Here is a 22436-nt window from a genome sequence, read left to right on the forward strand (position 1 = left end):
GTATGATTTTGCAGTGATCGAGAAGCCAAAAGTTTGTGGAATGCCCTTTTACAACCCTGATGCTATCATAGAACCATCCATCTATCCATCCATCCATCCAACCAAAACACCCGTTGAATACCCAGCAACGACTCTCCCAGGCACTGGACACAGAAAAGACCCCACTTTCTGATTTCAAGTGGAGGGAAATAGAAGAGTAAATCATTTCAGTATGTGCTACGGTAAGTGCTACAGCTCAGGTAAGCACCCTCACACAGAGGAAGGGCGGTTTCCGGAGTCAGGGCGCAGAGGAGTGGGTGGGTGAGGATTTCAGTCGGCACCTCTACCAGCCACCCGACTTTGATCACTTGGCGGTAGCGCAGCAGCTGCGGCCAACCTCAGCCTCCCTTAGCAACCCGAGCGGACCGCCCAGATGCCTTCCTATTGGTCTCACGGAGCTTGATGGGCCGCTCTGCCGAGCAACCCCGGCTCGCGGCCCCTGGCTCCGCGCTTACTCACGGGAGGGCTCGTGGGCGTTATCGCCCTCCCCGCGTGCCCCGCCCATCCTCGAGCGGCTTGTGGCGCATGCGCAGGCGGGTTGGGGCTGTGTGCAGGGCCAGCGCGGAGCCGGAGCAGTCGCTGTGAAGCTCCTGGGTTCCACCGAGACCGCTGCGCCCGCTCCTCGCCTCGGCCGCCGCAGTTTCAAAGCCGTCGCCGCCACCCCTCCGCTGCCGCCGGAGGAGCGGCCGCCTATTGTCTTTCTCCGCGACGAAGGTGCGGAGCTGCTCCGGCTTGGCCCGCGGGGGAGCCCCGGGCGCCTCACGGTGAGAGCGCAACTTAGTTGGCGGCGTTGGGGGAAGTTTTGTGATTTGAGGAGGGGTCGCGGGCGGGGAGCGCGGGCCCCTCCTGCGGGCGGGGGCGGGGGCCCGGGGCTGCCGGGAGGGGCGGGGAGGGGCGGGGGCGCGCGGGCGGGGATGAGCGGGCGGCGAGGGGGCGCCCCCGGCTCTGCTGCCCCGCGCCTCCCTCCGCGGTCCCCCTCACGCATTGTCTACCCCGGGGCCGCGGCGCGCCTCCCGTCTCCCGCAGCCCAACTTCGGGGCCGCCTCTCTACTCCCGGCGCGGGGGGCGCGGCCGCCCCGCACAGCCGCCATACCCGCCTCAGGCAGCCCCGCAGCCCGCGGGGCCTGGACCCCCGGCGTCCCCGCTCAGCTCCTCCGGCAGCGGGGTCCCGCCGTCGCCCCCGGGTGCTGCGGCTGCTCCGCGCGTCCTTCCCGTCCGGGAGTCGGCGAACGAGCTCTGCGGGACGCGAGGGACCGGCTCTCCGGGGCCGGCGCGAGCGGTAAACACGCCGGGCCTGGCCCGCCTTAGGGGGGCGCTCTTGGCGCCTTGCTCCCGGGGGCGCGGCCGGGGCGCCCGCGCGGGTCGGAGACGTGCGGCTCCCGGGGACCCGCTGTGGGACCCTTGCCACGGGCTCAGCTCTGTCCAGTTCAAGTGCAGCTATACTTTGAGACCGAACAGAACTTTTTTTTTTTTTTGGTAACTATGGTTTATTGAACCTCTCTCTCTCTCTCCCCGTCCCCCCCACCTTTCCCCCCAAATCAACCCATATGTGAAGATTTGAAAATAAATATGAGGGAAATCCGTAAGAGTGTTTCTGTTATAAGAAACGATAGGCTTTTTGTTTTGTTTGTGTTTTGAAATACTTCTTACCTCAAAATGATGCCGTCACGTGTAAGTTTCTAGATCTTACTGTGAACTTAGGAGTTCACCATGTAAGTTGGGTTGAGCAATATTTTGGTGTCCGTCTTAGCTCTTACACTCTTCAGTGGAGTTATTTTGAGAGTTTGTTGCCGCAGGCATATAGAACTAAAGGAAAAGGCGGTGTGCCCTTTTTTTTTTAATCCAACCACTGCGCCCCCCCCCACCCCCCCAGTTTTAAGTAACTTACTGTATTTTTTTCTTTAAACCGTTGGATTGCCCAGGTCAGGATAAATACTGGCAGTTTTCGAAAGATGATTTTTTTGGCCGTTTGTAAAGGAGTTATGATCAGCTGAAGTAAATTATTGTTACAGTCCTGTAGGCTTTCGTGGTCTCTTGGGGATACTGCAGGACGTACAAGCCTTGTTGTCAAGCTTTGGGTGCGTTGGTTCTGCTGAATTCAGTTCATTTGGCTTATGACATGAGAAGGAATCTGTTTAAATCCTCCCGATGGAACAAGGCTAAAAATGTCTGTCAAATTGCGTGGTGGAACAAGATGACCAAAATGTGTTCCTATCAGTTGTATATCCCTTTGCCATCTGCTAAATTAACAAGAAGAATTTGAGAAATACGGTGTGGGTCAATTTGCCTTGATTGGTTTCTCATGCGAAGTGAGTAATGTGAAGTGTTCCCTGGGTTTTTCTGGTTTGGTTGGCCTCATTTTTGCTTTGAAAAAGCAACTTTCTTCACCTGACAAAGCTAAAGAAAAACGTCCCGGTGGCATAAGCTTGTATTTTATTTTTTTTTTAATATTTATTTATTTAGGCTGCGCCGGGTCTTCATTGTGGCATGCGGGATCCTTTGGTTGCTGCATGCAGACTCCTTAGTTGCAGCATGCAGACTCTCAGTTTGCAGCGTGAGGGATCTAGTTCTGCGACCAGGCATCGAATCTGGGCCCCCTGCATTGGGAGCATGGAGTCTCACCTGCTGGACCACCAGGGAAGTCCCTAAGCTTGTATTTTTAAAGTACAACAAGATCACTTTTAGAAATCATAATCCTTGCTCTTAGGGCTTTCCTTCCGGGTTGTGTGACTCTGTGTGCCTGTGTGGGGGGATTGGGAGGAGGGGGGTTGACAGAGGTTGGAAGGGGTTGTCAGGGAGGGACAAAATGTAAACAGATACTCCTTAGAACATTATGTGACAAGTAGGCCAGTTGCTTTCCCTCTCTAATAGCATGTTATACATACTTTTGTTTTAGGATTTCTCACATTTCATTTTTTCTGCCTGACTAATAGTAACTGCATATGTAGTATAAATGGACTCCTAGCCTGTTAACTGCCTGAGAGCTGTGACGGGTCTTAGCTTTGTGCCTCTTTGCCAGGAAGGAGTCTTAATACAGCGCAGGTGCTCAGGATGTATTTGAATTGGGTGAAGTGCGTGGTACTTCACCCTAGTGTGGTGCCCAGAGAACCACTAACTCTGGGGACTTGTTCAGAATGACAGCTCACTTGCAGATCTGTGATGAAATTTAGTGTAGTTTATAAGGATTTCTAACCTTTCTTTTTAACCTGTTAATTACTTCTGGAAAAGAATTGAGGTTTAAATAGTGCGCAGTGTATTTCAGAAAGTGGTTCCGATTGAGAAAATTTCTCCCTTTTTTGGTGAAGTGATTAAGACTGCTGGACAAATCCATTTGCTTCTCTGCTTGTTCATACCTCTGTTGTGAAATGGAGAGGTAGCACAGTTTAGAAGAATGTATGTTCTTTGGAATTAGGTAAGTTTGAGTTCAAATCACCACCCTTCCATTGACTAGTTGGGTAGCTTTGAGCAGGTCACTTATCCCCTCAGAGCTTCAGTTTCTTGCTGCGTGAGCTATAGTAACATACAGCATTCTTAGGAATAAATGAAACTGTGTGATGTACTTCATAGTGTGCCTAACATTAAGTAGGTGTCTGGTGGCTGTAATGCCAGTAATTTGGATACATTTTTGTATGACTTAAAAAAGCATTTTTAAAAGTCTGATGCTTCTGCAAATAGTGGTTTAGGTGTTTATTTTGTAAAGAGGGAGTGCTTCTGAGAATTGAGAGTCTTAAAGCATTTTTAAGAGTCCAGTGCTTCTGAAAATAGTGGTTTAGCTGTTTGTTTCATAAAGAGGGAATGCTTCTGAGAATTGAGAGTCTTAAATGCAATTTTTAAAGGTGCGGATTGAACTGAGTATTAATAGAAACAGCAGTTTTATCTTCTCAATCAGCTTTTAGTCTGGGCCTTGCAGAGTGGCTTGGTAAGATAGAACTCTGTGCATGTATAGTGTTTAGAAAATTGGTCAGAGATGGGTTGTTTTCAACACTTGTAATAGGATATCTCCAGCTTTTCTTCCTTATTTTACCTTAATTTTGAAAAATAATGGGTATGGATTATGACTACATTTGGGGCTGTGGGTTAATATAGCAGTAGTACAATTCAGAGACTTGAGCAAATTGTTTACTTCCCCTTCAAGATAACACTTTTGAAGGTGCCACCATTTGCGGAAGGAAGCAGTGATTTAAATCAGTTATACCAGTTTAGAATATTCACAATACCAAGTGGAATAGATATATTCTAGAAATATTAACCTGTTCTGGACATTTCTGTATATTGAATCTCATCTTTCCATTCGTTTTCTTTTAAAATAAGAGTGAAAAGTTAACCATGAAGGATTATAGTAAACCTTTAAAAATTATATTTGACCAGATTCACAGATTGAGGAAAAAAACAAAGGTGACAAAACTAGATGAACACACTTGGCCTTTTGATAATCCCCGCTTTTAAAGTAACCATTGAAGTGCACTTGAATAAACTGGGTTGTTGCTAATGGGGAGAGGCATCCATTTGGAAGCAGTGCCCCGGAGTCACTGTCAGGCTGTCTTACCCAGCTGTAAGTGGGGGGAGAGGAGGAAGCTGTTCGTGGGAGGAAGTTTGTTTCGTCCATATGTCTTCACATTTATGGTCTTGGAGTCCACCTCTGGGTTGATTGGAACATAATAAGTAGAAGATGGGTAGATAACCCATTTTTGTCAGTCCTTGCTTAGAGAATGGGCCAGTAGACCTGATACTGAGATACTGTGATTGTTACGAATGTTTGTATGGGACAGTGGTGTGTTTTCCTTTTTTACCTCTTCAGAGCTGCGTTCAGAGCCTGGGGAAGGTGAATATCAGTGTGTGTGACGTGGATATTGGGGTGGGGAGAAGGAAACAGTGTGAGGGATTTACCATTCATGTCACTCTGTAGGCTCTTCTATTAGAAATCAGCCCTTTTGAACTCTCACTTATGATCATATCATAAGCCCATATTTGGCCACATAACTAAGTCTTTATCACCTCAAAAGGCTAGTTATTCCTGAATGGTTAAGAATTAAGTATGTCACACTGTAATGAATTAGTCTTTTAGACAACCAAAGATGTCTAGCAAGAGAAAAGCACCTAAGAGTTATGTAGTTTAACAAACCCAAGATAACTCTCTGATGGTGATGTCTGCTGAAAGCATAGGATATGGGGCCACGTGGCTGACTTCACCCCCGAATTTTGCCAATTATTGGTAGTGTGCCCTTGAGCTGGCCACTTCATCTATCTCAGACTTAGCATCCTTACTTACAAAATAAAAACAAATTTGATATTGTCATCCTATCTACTGCCCACTACTTTGGTGAGAAACACTCCAGATAAAGCACTCTACAAATGCTTTGTCATTGTGTATTTTGTTTGTTGACTACCGGTTTGGATAAAATTCAAATCCTAGTCTACAAAAGGGGAAAACATCCAACTAAGTTTATTAGTTTCTTCTTTATATTATACCATTTCTATTGTCATTTTCCTTACTTGGGAAAGTGGATACTTCTTGCTTTTGGCTCTTCTCAGATTTCCTTTTATAACATATTTGTCATGGAATATTTTTCTAAACTTGGTGCTTGCTGTGAGATGTAAGTTACTCTGAAATCACCAGAACTGACATTGGATGCCAGTGCTTGAAGTCAGGTGAAACCACAATAAACAGTGAACAAAGAATGTTAGAATGTTTCCAAAGAGTACAAAAGAAGCTAGTTGTTTGATTTTTTTGTTTGTTTGTTTTTTTGGCACACGGACTTAGTTGCTCCGTGGCATGTGGGATCTTCCTGGAGCAGGGATCGAACCTATGTCCCCCGCATTGGCAGGCGGATTCTTAACCACTGCGCCACCTAGGAAGCCCTAGTTGTTTGATTTTTACTGACTCATTTTCTTAAATTATTTTTTAAAAAATTGGTTTTCTCAAATCACAGTGTGCCTCTTATGTGCCAGATGTTATAATGTGTCTTACATACATGTATTTCATTTTTGAAACAAAGAATGAGGCAGGAATTATTAATCTGTTTTAGGAGGAGGAAACACCCTCAAAAGTGATTTGACAGTGGTCACATAGTTGTTAAATTTTTTTGGTGCTAAAATTTGAACTCAGATTATTCTGGCTCCAAAGGGTATGCTTTTCACATCACTGAAGCTGTCACCTGAAAACAGTACATTTTTAAATCAGATTTATTGAGTTACTGTTTATATGATAAAATTCAGCCATTTTAAGTATATAGAGTTTGATGAGTTTTGACAAATGTGTCCATGCGTGTAACTTGACGGCACAATCAAGGTATAGAATGTTTCCATCACTTCAGAAAGTTCTGTTGTGCCGCTTTCCAGACAGTCCTGCCTTCAGCCCTTTCCCTGCTGCCTACTTCACCATAGGCAACCACTGCTCTGCTCTCTGCCACTAGAGTTTTGTTTACAAACTATGGCCCACAGGCCAAATCTGGCCTACTGCCTTTTTTTTTTTTATAAATAAGGTTTTATTGGGACACAGCAGTGTTCCTTTGTTTACATATTGTCTGTGGCTCCTTTGGTGCTACAGCAACAGAGACAAGACACCCTGTGTTCCACAAAGCTGAAAATATTTATTCTCTCACTTTTTTTCAGAAAAAGTTTGCTGATCCTTATTCTACATAACCAAATATAAGGATAACATCTAAAAAAAAGTGAACGATTCTATAGTATTATTCAGTGCATATTCAGCTTTCCCTATTTGTCCTCCAAATATCTTTTTATAGTTGATTAAAATGTTTTTAAAAAAAAGCAGGATAATATCCCATTGCAAGTGTGTGATATATATATGTGTGTATACACACACACACACCCCCCTCCCCCCCAGGCACTTGGGTTATTTCCATGTCTTGGTTATCGTAAGTAGTGCTGCTATAAACATTGAAGTGCATGTATCTTTTTGAATTAGAGTTTTAAACTTTTTGAATTAGAGTTGTTTGCTGACTTATTATTGCCCCACCTGATAGTACAGAGACTTTCCCCTGTATTTTCTTCTAGAACTTTTTAGTTCAAACCTTTACATTTAGGTTTATGAATCACTTTGAGTTAGTTTTTCTAGTGGTGCAAAGTGTGGATTGAGATTTATTCTTTTACATATGGGTGTGTAGTTGTTCCAGTAGTGTTTTTTGAAAAGACGTCTTTCTCCATTGATTACCTTTTTGTACCTTTGCTGAAAGCCAGTTGATCATGTATGTGTGGGTCTGCTTCTGGATTCTGTATTCTGTTCCATTGATCTGTGTCTTTCATTTTTCCATTATCACACTGTTGATTACTGTAGCTTTATAGTACCTGAAATCAGGTAGTATGAGTTCTCTAATTGTGTTATTTTTTCGAATTGTTTATGATATTCTAGTTGCTTTGCCCTACCGAGTACCTTTTATTTATTTATTTTTATTTATTTTTTGGCCGCACCACGTTGCTTGTGGCATCCTAGTTCCCTGACCATGGATCGAACCTGGGCCCTCGGCAGTGAAAGCACAGAGTCCAAACCATTGGACCACCAGGGAATTTCCCCCAAGTACATTTTAGAATCAGCTTGTTGATATCTATTAAGATCCTGCTGGGATTTTTGATTGGCATTGCATTGAATCTGTAAATCACTTAGAGGAGAATTGACAGCTTAATAATATTGAGCCATGAACATGATATATCTATTTGCATAGACCTTTTTTGAGTTTTTTATTAGTGTTTTGTAGTTTTTAGTAATTGGATCTTGCATGTGTTTTGTAAGATTAATATGTATTTCATGTTTTCTGGTGCTATTGTAAATGATGCTTTTCAAGTTTCAATTTCCAGTTGTTCATTGCTAGTCTGTAGAAATAGAATTGAATTCTGTATGCTGACCCTGTGTCCTACAGCCTTGCTAAACTCGTGATCTCCTTCATAGACAATAACGTCATTGGCAAAAACAGGAAGCTTGATTTCTTCCTTAGCAGTCTTTATGCCTTTTATTTCTTTTTCTTGCTTTATTGAAGTGGCTGGGACCCCTAATATGATGTTGAATAGGAGTTTTGAAAGTGGACATCTTTTCCTGTTGTTAGGGGGAAAACATTTGTGTTTCACCATTAACATGATGTTCTTTATAGTTTGTTTTTGTAGTAGTAAAGATGTCCTTTATCAGGTTGAGAAAGTTCTGTTTCTAGTTCGCTGAGTTTTTATCATGAATGGATATTAAATGTTGTGATAGGCTTCTTCTGCGTCTATTGAGATGATTGTATGTTTTTTCTTCTTTGCTCTGTAGATATAGTGAATTGTACTGATTTTTGAGTGTTAAACTGGCCTTGTATTTTGATAATCCTCAGTTGATCGTGATGTATTTTTATATATTGTTGGATTCAATTTGCTACTGAATTTTTTTTTATTTCTTCCATTTGTCTATTTATGTTCCTTTAAAAAAATTCTTGGTCATATGTAAAATACTCATATAATAGTTTCATATAATAGTTGTTAAAGTCCTAGCTCATTCCTTCCATTATTTCTTTCTGTGGGCTGATTCCCACCCCACCCCTCCACCTCCCGCATTTTGGGTCACATGTTCGTGGTAATTTCTTGTTAGATCCTGGAAATGGTTAATTTTAAGTTGTTGACTGCGGTTCATTGGTCTACAATTGACCAACTCTAAATCTATCCTTTTACTCTAAGGTTTGTTTCCCCTCATTACTAAGGCCTGAAACTTCTGTAGTTTCCATTGAAGAAAGAGACGGTCTCTGCTTTGGCTGGTCATAATATGAATGTCTGTTAGCCCTCTGTGAGCTCTAGGGTTATATAGCGTGTAGTTCTTGGGTCACTCTTTGCCTGCACTTGTAGATTTTTATACAGTATGCATGCATGGCTTATTATTCAGTATTAGACTCAAGTGGGCCTCTGTGCTGATTTCTGGAGATCCTTCTTCATGCAACTCCCTCCTTTCTAGTACTCCGCAGTTTTTAGGTTCCTGAGCTTTTTCATGCTCTTTGACTTCTTAGCTTGACAGGGCTGCCCATGCTCAGCTTGGGCTCCTCATTGCACGTGGTCCAGGATGTGCCTCCAGGCTGAGAAAGCTGGTGCACTTGTGGGGTTCACCTACTCTCTTCCCTTTGCTAGGGATTGCAGTCCTGTGCTGCCGGTTGTCCAGTGACTAAAAGATGTTGCCTCATATATTTCGTCCATTTTTCTGGTTGTTGTGGGGGCAGGGTGTGGCAGGATAAGGCTGGATCCAGTACTTCATCATGATTGGAAACTGAAATCCCTTGGAAGAGTAGACTTTATTGATGGTGCCCTTTTATGGTACAGGATGAAGTGAATCAGTGGGTAGAGTACTGGCTCTTTCAGATGCATTTGGCGACTTATTTGCTGTGTGGCTTTAGATAAATTGTCTCTGAAACTCAGTTTTCTCTTTTGTAAAGTGGGCATGTGACATACGTTGTAGGGTTGTTTGTTAATTTATTTACCACATATTTGGGTGCCTTTTGTATATCAGGCACTGTTCTAGGTGATGCAGTGACAAATAAAAGGTAGTTGCTGCCATCAAGGGCCTGACATTTTAGTGGGAGAAGCAGAACACAAACAGGTTGTAACTGTAGGAAGAACATGAAGATTATTAGCAAAAATTGGAGAGGTCAGACAATACCTCTCTGAGGAGATGAGATTTGAGAGCGACCTTAAGCGCGTGAAGAGAGTAAACCACGTGAAGGTCTCTGGATGTTCCAAGTGGAAGGAGCATCAAGGGCAAACAGCTTGAGGTGGGAGTATGAACAGGGAGGCTGAGGATGGGGCGAGAAAGGAGAAAAATAGGAGATGCTGCCTATGTAGTTAGAGACTCGTTCACACAGGCTTTTAAGTAAGATGGGAAGCAGCTGAAGGATTTGAGGAAGGAATGAGAAGCGCTGATTCAAGTTTTGAAAATTTCACTCTGGGTGTAGGGAGCAGGAGTGGAAACAGGGAGACTAGTTCAGAGTTTTACACTAGTCCACTCTAGAGAAGATGGTGGCTTGGATTAGGGTGTGGCAGTGAAAGTCTGAAAAGGTTGGAATCTGTGTACCTCTGAAGATAGAAATGATAGGATTACTTACGGATTGGGAAAGGTTTTGAGCAAAGAAAGGATGATTCCTACGTGTTACAACAACTGGGTGAATGGTAGTGTGGTTTCCTGAGTGGAAGAAGTGAAGTGGTTTTGTTGGGAGGAAGAAATTGATTGCACTTCTGGACATGCTCAGTTTGAGATCTGTGGAAGATACCAGTAAGCATTTGGATATGAATTAGAGACTTGTAGCTAGAGAAGGGAGGGTGGGGGTTATCGTGGGAATTAGGGATGTTTAAAGCTCTTGGCACATAGTAGGGCCACATGACGTGGCAGCTAGTAATAATAATGACAGTGGTAAACAACAACAGCAACTGCGTATGACTAAGGGCTGGATATGAAAGAAGCAAGATGGTAGAGACCTAGAACAACACCTTCTATGTTGTGTCAGGGTTAGTTAGGACTCCAAACCTGCTGAAAACTTTTCTTCTCTGAGCACGGTAAAAGTATTATCAGTGAAATCTGTTGTGCCTTTTCAGTCTCTGAGGATATCAGTGATCTTTAAATATGATATAGCAGTGTCATTGTGTGTACTTTACACACAATACACAAGATAGTTTGAAGGAGGCTATTGCAAAGTGTTAACTGTAGTTCCATTTGAGGAGTGAGATGATGGTAGAGTGTTTTTTGATCTTCTAAATACTTTGCAATGTATATATTTTTCTTTAACCTCTTTTTAAATAAAGAGAGTTGATAGTTTTGGAGCTGTCCCCTCAGTTGGTGAGCCTCTGGGCTGATGAGTTTCATTTGTTTGTGGTTGCTGACACTACGTCTTCCCGCAGATGGGTCTTTGACTGTGATCTGTTGTCTTGAAAATTTGAGCCCTTGATCACAGAGGGGAATCTGGGGAAAGAGTAAGAGTGGTACCATTTTGTTCAAAGGCGATGTTATGTTGTGCACTAACTTAGATTTTTACAGGTGTTCCTTTTCCCAGGTGATAACTGTGCCAAAGGTGACAGGGACTTTTTGCAGATTTGTAAATTATGAGTCACTTCTAAAAACACACTTGGTATAATTTGAAATGGTCTCTGTAAATTAATCCATCTACCTGGTGTTGCCAGTTGAATTCTGCCCTGTTTAAAGTAGTTGTGTTTCTGGAGTCAGAGAAGAGAGCTCCATGGTGGCATTGCATGGGAATCATTTCTGTTACCTTTTTTTATAAACTGCAAGAAAGTGGTTTTTTGCCTTTTGGATATTTTGTGCACAGAGAGGCTGGGCTCAGAATACAGAGGAACCCTGGATGTAGCCTTGCAGTTTGGGAGTTATTTAGGGGGAAAATGTGGCAGCAAGAGTTGAGAAGTAGAGCTCTAATTGTTCATTTGGTCACATGAAGCCTTGGGGCCTTGCCGAGGTGCTTTCTCTGTTTGAGGATTAAGGATGTATATGGGTCAGTGGATAGGAATGACCAAAGCTTTTGCCTGGGCCCTCCTGCTAAAAGGGCACTGTATGTATAGGATTGTGTGTATTTAAAGGGCTTTTTCACTCTAGAGAGATCTTTTGCCAAAGATCAGGCCATTTCCTAAAAGGTGTTTTCCAAAAAGTGAAGTCACTAAAGGGAAGAAGAAATTTTTACTGGGTGCCTACCTGTGTATTGTGTGTTCATTTACGTTCTCTCAATTCTTTACAATAATCCTGTGAGATGGGTATTATCCTCCCTGCCTTTTTGGTAAGAAAAATATGGTTCAGAGATTTTACTTTGCCTCTCTCAGGTCAACGGACTATAATTCCCTTCTAGGACTTGGTGACTATAAACATACTCTAGTTTTATTGTATGTGCCATAAGCCACATTTTTTATTCATTCTGATATAATTATATTTAACACAGCCAGCTTGAAATTCCAGTTTGTTCTTGTTGTAAATAGAAATCATTGTGGTCTGCCTTTAAAGTTTTCCTAGAATTCCTAAAAGCATGCTGGGCTTCCATGTTTTTGCTTTGAAAGTAGCAGAAACTTGCCAGAAGAATTGTATTTTACTTCAGATGCAGGGACTTTGTGGATCAACATTAATAATTAACATTTACATACTCTTTCATATCTTTAAAGTGTTTTTACAAACAATTAGTTCATGTTTAACCTGTATTGGAAGTTGAAAAACCAGTTTTTTAGGTTCATTTTAGCAGTACTGAAATGTTAGGGGCATAAGAAGTAAGTCTTCAGTAAGAAAAATGTAGGTATGAACTGTGCACTATTAAACATCTCTCCTCAGTCCCCTAGCTTTGCACCCAGCTTAGCTCAAATCAGGCATGGTTTTTGGGTGTACACATCTTCTGCTTAAGCAAGGGAATGGAATTATGTGGACTGAAAAGACATGGGGTTCAAAGACCTGAATGATTCGATAGACTGTATTGCAACTTTCTTTTCTGTCGTCCCTTAAACATGAATGGTCCTTGATTCCTGTGGGGTCTTGACAGATGGGAAGTGATTGGCACAGAGACTTTGGCATGTGAACAGAGTCGTTATTTATACATGCTAATTTCTGGGAAAAATTCTTTTCTTTTTCACTCCCGGCTTAGGAGGTAATAACTGTAACTGAATACTTTGCTGGTTTCCTCACTTGTCACCTGATTCCATCTCCTCTCCCCTCCAACCTCCAAAAAAATGGCTTTTACTCGGCAAGGTTGTGTAGCTGGAAAAAAATTTGGAAGGCGACTAGTCTCAGTTCAGCTGTGTTTCTGTCACCTAACTAGCTGTGTGACCTAGAGCAGGTTACTGGTCGTCTACTGCCCTTGAGTTCTTTTGTTCTGTGAAATAATGTGTTAAACTTACCTTTCGTTGAGGCCTTAGAGGGATGGCTGGAGGAGAATACAAAACTTATGCTCTTGGACATGAAATGGAACAGAGGATATTTTCACATCAGTGAAGATGCTTCAGAGTTGCAGTGACTTCTTCCTTCCTACTTTGATTGGAATAATTATTTTCTTACTATTGTTGTCAAACACACTGCTATACTTTAAACATCTTTTTTTTTTTCTCAAATATACAGCAATAAACAGAACCCTTTGATAAATATTGTGTCTGGGTGATTTCCTCAGACAGGACATGCAGGTTCCTTTTCATCATTGCTTATAGCCCTCTCATTCAGAGGAACCTGTTCATGAATCTTTGTCTAGGTGATCTTGCCAGAGAAACCTTAGTATGTGATGGCAAGAAAGAAGGATTCTGAGAGCTTGGCATATATATTTAATAACATTTTTATTGTGCATGGGAATCTGTTCTTTTAATGGGGCCTGGTAGGAATGGCCCTGAATTTCTCCCTCTATTAAATCGTGTTGTTTTTCAAATCTTTCTTTTTCTGTTGCCCTTTTCCTTCATTTTGTGAAAATCTGAAAACTTACAAGTGAGATGAGTTGGCTTTTGAACTTTTCTGTAACATTAAGTACACCCAGGTTTAAGCTTTTCATCCTGTTCCACCAAGATTTTTGGTAACTTGGAAGGAATATTTGTTATACAGCTGAACCTTGAGTAGTAATACTGTATGTGAACTTTGAATAATTGAGATTAACTTAGTTAAATGTTTAAAGCCACTGTTTTATTTTAGAGGATGTCTGTAGGTAACATATATTTACTTTTTTGAAAAAAGAGACTTCTTTGGGCCAAGTTTTACTGACATATAAATTAGACAAGATAAAAGTTTTGAAAACATATTTGATTATAGCAGTATCATTAGCTACAGAACTAAATGGATTTTTTTCTGAGATACTATGTTAGCAACTAGGATAAATGATTGTTTTTCCTATTTAGGTTAAGTATCTTGGGTTGTACTGTTTTCATTCACCTTTTAAAGTTTTCCATATTGTCTTTGCTCACTGTTTGTTTCCCCTCTCCCAGTTAGCTCAGTAGGATTCGTCACATTACTCACTGACTAGGTGGGGACAAGGTAAACCCATGTCTGTATTTCCCTCTAGATTGTAAGGCCCTGGAGGACAGATTTTATCTGCTTAGTTCATGGCTATATTCCCAGCATGTGGCATTGTGCGTGGCACATAGCAGTTAGTTACTGCTCAAGAAATATTTGAATTCATGGATGAATGAATTTGTGATACAACTATTATAAATAATATATGCATATTATTAATATTAATAAAATCTATTTTTTTGAGAATAAATGAACAGAATTTTTTTCTCCCAACTTCAGTTGTAGTTTGACTTTGGTGAGTTAAATCATCCCTTTTTGGGGAAGAGAAGGCACCATGTTAAATGGGAGATGGGCCAGTGTTGACCAAGTCTGGCAGTAATTTGTTTAGCTGTTCGCTGGTTTTTGTGCTTGGGCGGAGTAGGTCTCTATTACTTTATATTTTAACCTGTTCAGCAGCTTCATCACTGATGTATTAGTGTGGCTCACATATGGGTGTAGCTGTGGCTTGCCTGCATAATTTTTAAAAGATGTAATTTAAAAACATTCAAAATAGAACAGTAGAATTGATCCCTGTATACCCATTACTCAGATACTGGAGAATTAGTGACATTTTGCCATTCTCTGCAACATTGTTTTTTAAATAACAGTTGTATTATGATATAATCCATATAGAATAAAATTTATCCCTGCTTCACTTTGATATGTTTATGCTAGTTGTTTTGTAAGTTACTACCAGACTATTATTTTCTTAATAGTGAATTTTAAATAGTATTTTTACTCCAGTGTTTAATACTGTAAACCATGAAATGTGTATGTAAATCATGGCATGATGTCTTTCCAGGATACAGAACAGACAACTTTAACTCAAAGCAAATGAGTGCCGAGTAGCCATTTTCTCCTTTCAGTAGAATCATTACAGAAATAGGACTATAAACCTTCTATTAAGCACTTGTATGAAATCTGAGGTTTCTGTCAAATTAGATATGGAAAATTAAACAGAGCTGCACAAGTTACTGATCTTTGCAGTTTCTGAATTCTTCTGTACGTTAGGCTTATTTTTTTTTTCCTTTGGATGACTGTTTCTCTTAAATACCAGTACAAGAATGTTAAGATTTATACAAAATTATTATTGGTTTCGTGTCAGTAGTTTTTTCACCCCCCCCCACACATAGAATTTAATGATTCTTTTTTCTTTGGAGAATCTATTTTTCTTCCTAAAATGCATTCCTGTTTATTTTGATTTTTGTGAAGGAAATACTTTTCAGGTAATTGAATACCTTCATAAATTTAGTACTTCCTTAAGAATTCATTTGGCAGTGTATGTAAAAGTAGTGTTGATTTTTTTCATGCTTCCTAATTCAGATCATCATCTTAAAAGCTTTCATTTGAAACCCCAAGAGCAATTGATCCACTGTTTTTCATGGCCCCTATTTGTATACATTATGTTCTAAGCTCACGAATTCTCTGAAATACCACATTTTCCCCCTCTCTGTGGTAAAGTACTATTGGAGTTGCTTTGCCAAAAGTGCTTGCGGCTGTCTAAAGATTACCACTTTAATAGTTAGCTCTCTAGGATGTGTGCCTATAAGTGGAGAATTTTCTTTCCTGAGTCTAAATAAAAGCAGTGGTTTAACTGTGAGATACCTCAGGATCCAAATACTAAAGGAAACGCAGAGGAAAAATTATATCTGTTCTCTCTCTTCAGCCTTGATGCCTGTTGAAATCTACAGGGCCATGTTCCCTCATACAACAGCTGTTATTTATTGGGAACCTCTGTTGAACTAGGTATCTTTATGTTTATCAATTCTCACCTCTGCAAAGTGTTTTTATGATTTTGCCAGATAAGGAGATTGAGGTGCAAGGAGGGTAGTTAATTAATTGCAGGTATACTTAATCAGCAAACATTTAAGGTCACTACTAGGTGCCGGGAATCCAGGGCTGAACAAAATAAGACACGGTCACTGCCCTTGAAGTGCTCATGATTTTGTTTCTTGATTAATATGTAATAGCAACAATAATAATAGTAACAACTGCAGTCATTTATTACTGCTTTCCATGTGCCAAGCTTAGTACTGTGTGTTCTGTACACCCTTATTTCATTTTAATCCCCGCAACTCTAAGAGGTGGGGTCTGTTATGCATATTTTGTGGATGAAGAGACTGAGGCTTGGAGGGGCTAGATAACTTGCTCAGGGTCTCACAGCATATGGCAGAGTTGGGACTTGAATATGGGTCTCTGACTTTAGGGCCCAAGCTCTTCAGGCATCAAGAACATTTCTAGTAAGAGTTGAAATAAGTAATTATGTGAAAGGAACATCCACTGTGAGCTGTGATTTTGGCAGAACTTTGTGTAACTTTGACTTTGCCAGTAGACTTATTTTTATAGTTATTTTTCTGCTATAGCAGAAAATTATACAATCTCTTGTTCTAGAAGTCATCAGATAGTTTTCAAGGTTCATGAGAGATTTTTTTGTTTTGTATTTTATTAACAACAGTAATGTATAGTCCCTCCAGAAATTCAAGAATTAGACATAAACAAAAAAGTACACATGTGAATAAATGACACTACCTGGAAGATTTTCTTAGTACAGCTGGTGTTTTTCTTTCCAAACTAAATTTGTAGAGGGTGTGTGTGTGCATTTATATATAACATATGTGATCATATTTTGTATGCTTTTGAGTATAAACAGATTATAAAACACATTTCATGACTACTTTTACATGGTATCAAGTAACCTGTGTAATCATTTTAATGGCTATATAGTATTTCATTGTACAGATTTAGATTTATCCTTAGATCCTTTATTACCTTTTAAAATTTTAAAAATTTTTTTATTTTTATTTTTTGGCCATGCCGTGGGATCTGACCAGGGATTGAACCTGTACCTGCTTGGCAATGAAAGCCTGGCACCCTAACCACTGGACATCCAGGGAATTCCCCCATTACCTTCTTATTTGAATATTTCGGTGGCATTTCTTTTCTTTCCCCTCCCTTCCTCCTTCCCTTCCTACTTTCTGCTGTTGTAAACACTGCTGTGATGAACAATCATGTACATAATCTTTGTATGCTTGTTTACTTCTTTCTCACAGAAATGGAATTGTTAGGGCCAAAGGCTGTATGTTTCAACAGCTTTTAATAGATATTGGCAAGTTGTCTACAGAAACTTTATATCATTCACACTCCCACTGGCAAAGTATGAGTGCCTATTTACCACTTATCTCTCCATAATCTTTTTTTTTGGGCTGCCTCGTATGGCTTGCAGGATGTTAATTCCCAAACCAAGGATTGAACCTGGGCTGCAGCAGTGAAAGCCCGGAATCCTAACCATTAGGCCACTAGGGAACTCCCTTTCCATAATCTTAAGAAAGGTAAAAAAAAAAAAAAAATCTGACATTCAAAAGGAAGTTTTAAATGCCATAATAAAATTATTAGCAGAATTATTAGACTACTGGCAACCAATTATAAATAAAAGAACTATATTTCTTTTTTTAATTTATTTTATTTTTTTTAATTAGTTTATTTTATTTATTTATTGGCTGTATTGGGTCTTCATCGCTACACACGGGCTTTCTCTAGTTGCTGAGAGCGGGGGCTACTCTTCATTGTGGTGCACAGGCTCCTCGTTGTAGTGGCTTCTCTTATTGTGGAGCACAGGCCCTAGGCACGTGGGCTTCAGTAGTTGCAGCACATGGGCTCTGTAGCTGTGGCTCACAGGATCTAGAGCACAGGCTCAGTAGTTGTGGCGCACTGGCTTAGTTGCTCTGTGGCATGTGAAATCTTCCCAGGGCAGGGCTCGAACCCGTGTCCCCTGCATTGGCAGGCGGATTCTTTACTACTGTGCCACCTAGGAAGTCCAAGAACTGTATTTCTAAAAGAATAGAAACTCATGAAGCATAGTCCCTACTCTCTTAAGCACTGAGAGTTAATCTAAGATTGGGTCTCAAAATTAAAAGGCACTTAAGGGAACTTCCAAATAAAGTCAGTCACTGATAATCGTGTTCTTTGGCTACTCCTTAATTGCCATTCCTAATTAATTCCAGCAGTGAGATAGGGAAATGTTTGAGATAAGATTTATAGAGATGGTATGGAGTATGGTACCATTCTACACAAAGTGCTCTATGAGAGATGACCTTGTGGCCATTCTGTTCCACATCCAAATGCATATACGAAGCTTTAATATTACATCTGGTTTAATTATGAACATGCAGAATTCACATATATTCTCAAATCACAGTCATGTGTTGACATTATGGTTTAATTGACCAAGAAAATAATTAAACATTGATCTATACTCTTAACTTACTAATATGGCCAGACATTTTTCTGTGAGACAGGTGTTAATTGGTCTCAACTAAGATAGCAATAATTTTTCCTTTCTCCTTTTTTCCCCCCCCCTCTGTCCTACCCAGTTATGTCAGGATCTTTGCAGTCCTTTCTGGTGTCCAGGGTCTTCTGCTGGCGTTGAGCTGATTTTCTATGGGAATTATTGCGTCTTTTGATGTATTCCTGATGCATTTGTGGAGAGGGATGCATTCCACGTCCTTCTACTTCACCGCTATCTTTCTGCAGCCAGCAGTGATTTTTAATTAGATAATGTTTGTCAAGATTTTCTGTACCATAGGTAGGAAGAATCAGTTACATAGCAAGTTATGTCAGATAGGTGCATAAGCTGGTCTCCTGGCACTGTTGATATACCAAAGTGTCTCTATTCCGTTGGGCTTTCTTAGGAATATTATCTCACTGATTTTTAGCTTAGTCCTGATTATAGAGAAAGATTTGCTGGTTAATTTAGTAGATAAATCATCACTAGAAGAGTGGAAGAATTGACTTATGATGGCTGTGTAACAGGGTGGTCCTGGAACATGGAGATTGTCATTCAGTTGTGGGAGGACTTCTGTGATCCTCTTGGAAACAGCCAGTTTTTTATGTAGCATACCTGATTCTTGAACTGTTCAGATTTCATTGATGTGTCTGGGTGTTATTTTGGTTGGTAGGAACCCTCTTCAGTGGAATTTTGAGGATATCTGCTCTGCCAATCTGTACTTTCAAAAACCCTCTGTTCTGGAAATCTTTTGGGACCAGGCAAGCTTTCTTCTTTTTTTTCCTGTTACAGTCACATTGCTTGGACTTGAATCTTAAAAGTGTGCCATCCTGCTTTCTCATTGTTTCCTCTGCCTGGTAACTTGAGCTATAATCTGTTTATCAAAGAAGCTAGTCATTTTAATCCTAGCATTTTCTTGACAAACTGCCCTTTTGGAGATAGAAAGGGGAGTAATAACATTTAGCAGACCAGGCAAGGACTAGGATCTTTCAGCCTCTAACATTTCAGAGGATTCTCCCTTTGAGTTTCGTGACTTTTTCTTTCCTGGCCTATGGATCTGGGCATTAACATAATAGGCCTGGTAATACAGCAGTGCTAGGAGTTAAATGTTTCACTGCAGTTGTTCTGGGATACATGACAAGATTACTGGGGAACAAAGTAGTAAGAGAATGTGTAAGGTTGGACCAGTAGAGTTATATGAGAGTAATAAGAAAGTAAGGATGTCAGATATAAAAGTGGAGAATGGAAACTCACTGACTGTGAAAGATGATAAAGGTAAATTTTGATGCAGAAAAAAACACACAAGAAAGAAATTTTGATGCAGAGAATTCTGTAGCTGAGAAAAACTTGATTGTTAGTGGACCGAAACTGGATTCAGAGTCAGTAGATTCCGGTTCTAGACTTGGTTTGCTGCCGAGAACCTTGGGCAAGTCACTTAGACACACCCCTTCCATTCCCAGTTTCTGCCATTAAAAGTGAAGCGCATCCATTTGTGTTTGTTTTTTAGTTTAGCTCCCCCCCCCCCCCAAAAAAGAGGTAATCTCTTTCTCTCTTTTTCTTTCTCTCTCTTTCTCTCTTTTTCTTTCTCTCTCTTTCTCTCTCTCCCCCTCTCCCTCCCTCCCTCCCTCCCTCCCTTTTGCCTTGTGGTGCTGGTGTGGCATGTAGGATCTTAGTTGCCTGACAGGGATCGACCCCATGCCCCCTGCATTGGAAGCGCAGTCTTAACCACTGGACAGCCAGGGAAGTCCCACAAAAGGTATTCTCAAGCCCTGGGGATGCCTTACAGTTACATCAGGGGGCCAAAGTGGAGTTGGGAGGGCATGAGGAAGAGACCAAATTGTCCCACATAGAGTAACTCCACTTTTTAAAATTTTACTTTTGTTTGTTTCCTGTAATATTTCCTTTGAAGAAAGTACCATTGCCAAAAATCAGTTTGGAGACATCTACACTGAAATAGCTTGAAAATGTCTTTGGATGCTAAGACTAGGGGTTTGTGAATACTCCTCCATAGTCGTTCTTGGTGTAATTCTCTCAGAGTTAGGGAAATATTGGCTCAGTTGTGAAGTACCTGTGCAGCACAATGGATAATTGTGGTGTTTGACTATTTGGCTTTGCCCTGATGTCCACTGCACATGAGATATTTCTCAACTACACAATTAGAAGTCAAAGTATTTTTTACCTCTCCTAACTTGGAGAATCTTAATAAAAAGGTAAAGAAAATCATATTCCATGCTTCTCAAAACATACTACCTGCCACTTTTTTGAGCATCTGCCTTGTAGCATTATATGTAAGTTGTCTCATTTAACTCTGGGATGGTCCTGTGAAGTAGGTGGAGTTAATTGTGCTGGAGGTGAGGACATTGAGGCTTACAGAGATTGTGTAGCTTGGCTAAGCTCCTACAGCCAGTAACACAGAGCTGGGGTTTGAAAGTAGGATTGCATTTGTAAAATATGTGCATGGTTTATCGTTTGCTTGCCTGTCCTAAATTTACAAGAGTTTTGTAGCTTGAAGAAATTATCAGCACCATTACTGCTCATGTTACTCACTAAGAAAATCAAGTAATATAAGTAATTGGCAACTTTCTTGTTTTTGTTTGTTTTTTTGATCCCATGAGGCTTGTGGGATCTCAGTCCCTGGCCAGGGATTGAACCTGGGCCACGGCAGTGAAAGCACTGAATCCCTAAGCATTAGATCACTAGGGAACTCAGTTCCTCATTGTTCTTAACTGCTTAAGAATCATAGGGCAGAAATGGTTTGATCAGACTGAATATATATATTCCTTATCTGTTATCTCCTTGTAAATAAGGAATAAATGAGACCATTTATCAGAGCAGGGTGAAATAGTCTGTATGAAGGCTTGGAAACTGTTCGTAAAAGAATAATAGATATGAAAACAAATAATAGATGATGCAAAATTCTTTAAAGTCAGTGAACATATGTAGAATAGATTGTCTAATGATCAGTATGAGATTCTTGATATCCATAAAGCTGCAAGGGAAATTTGGTGATAATTTTGATGCTTTGAGAACAAGTTTACTGGGATGTTAACTAATTGCAGAGAAGTTAGGCATTTTTTTTCCTTTCAAAATGTAATAGTTTATTACTTGGCATTGTAAAGACGTCACGTTGTGATGGGCATTAGTGCTGCTCACCAAGGTTTCTCGTTCTCTTTTCTTACTCATGTTAAGGATCCATTGCCAAGCCTCTTTCAAGTCCGTGTGGCCATGAGACTTGCTCTATCCAGTGAAATGGGAGCAGAAATGACATACGTCACTTTTGGATGAAAGCATTTAAAAGCTGATGTGAAATCCTCTTCCTCTCTTTCCCTGCTGTTGGGATCGTACCATGTGACTAGAGCAGATTGAATGCTGAGTTGAGGCTTAAAGGACAGCTGCTCTAGAGAGTTTCCTGGTGCCACGCTGATCTTTGAGCAAGAAGTAAACTTTACTGAGTTCAGCCTCTACCACCTTCTGATTGTTTGTTTGCGTAGTGTAACCTAGCCTATACTGATGTTACTGCATGCATTATCCATATTCATTAGTGTGAGAGATTGCTAAGGAGAGGGACTGACCGAGAGCAGAGCAAAATTACTTTGGATGTAGATAAGCGGAACGATACTAGTTATATATTAAATGGCAAAGTTTCTCTTTAGCTATCATCCATTTTATGTTACGTCAGTTTATTCTTCCAGAAGTACAGCTTTGGTCAGATCACTACCCTATGAACTTTAGTAGTTCGTCAGTTCTCACAGAATAAAATCTGAGTGAGGCCTGTCACATGCTTTAAAACTGTTCTCTTGCCATGTTGAACTGTACCTCCAGCATGTGCCTTTGCCCATTCATGCATTTGAGAAACACCTGTTGATCACTTTGCATGCCACTGCTGAGAAATGACTCTGGGGACACACAGAATGGTCCTTCTCATCTCTGCATGTCCAAATTTGACTTAGCTTTTGATATGAGCCCTGAAGGATATTTCCTATTTAAACCCTACTTCATTCTTATAGTTGGATATAATTTCTTTCTGACTTCACAAGCCTTTTTGTCACACCACTTTCTCTCCTAGGTTGTGAATTTTTATGTTATGTCTTATTCCCTTTACTGGAGATAGTGTCACGCCTTTCCCTAGCATCTAGCTCCCAGCAT

The 22436-nt window shown here is 40.7% G+C and overlaps 1 protein-coding gene across 7 annotated transcripts in view; it reads left to right on the plus strand.

Moving 5' to 3' along the window:
* The first annotated feature begins 585 nt into the window (after positions 1 to 585).
* The window catches only part of AKAP13 (A-kinase anchoring protein 13), a 334648-nt gene continuing 312797 nt past the window's right edge, over positions 586 to 22436 (plus strand). For all 7 annotated transcript variants that reach the window (XM_057725147.1, XM_057725148.1, XM_057725149.1 and 4 more), the window contains exon 1: positions 586 to 803. The gene's annotated coding sequence lies outside the window, so the exon portion shown is untranslated. The remainder of the gene's footprint in view (positions 804 to 22436) is intronic.

The sequence above is a fragment of the Hippopotamus amphibius genome, chromosome 2, assembly GCF_030028045.1.
Source record: "Hippopotamus amphibius kiboko isolate mHipAmp2 chromosome 2, mHipAmp2.hap2, whole genome shotgun sequence".
Lineage (NCBI taxonomy): Eukaryota > Metazoa > Chordata > Mammalia > Artiodactyla > Hippopotamidae > Hippopotamus > Hippopotamus amphibius.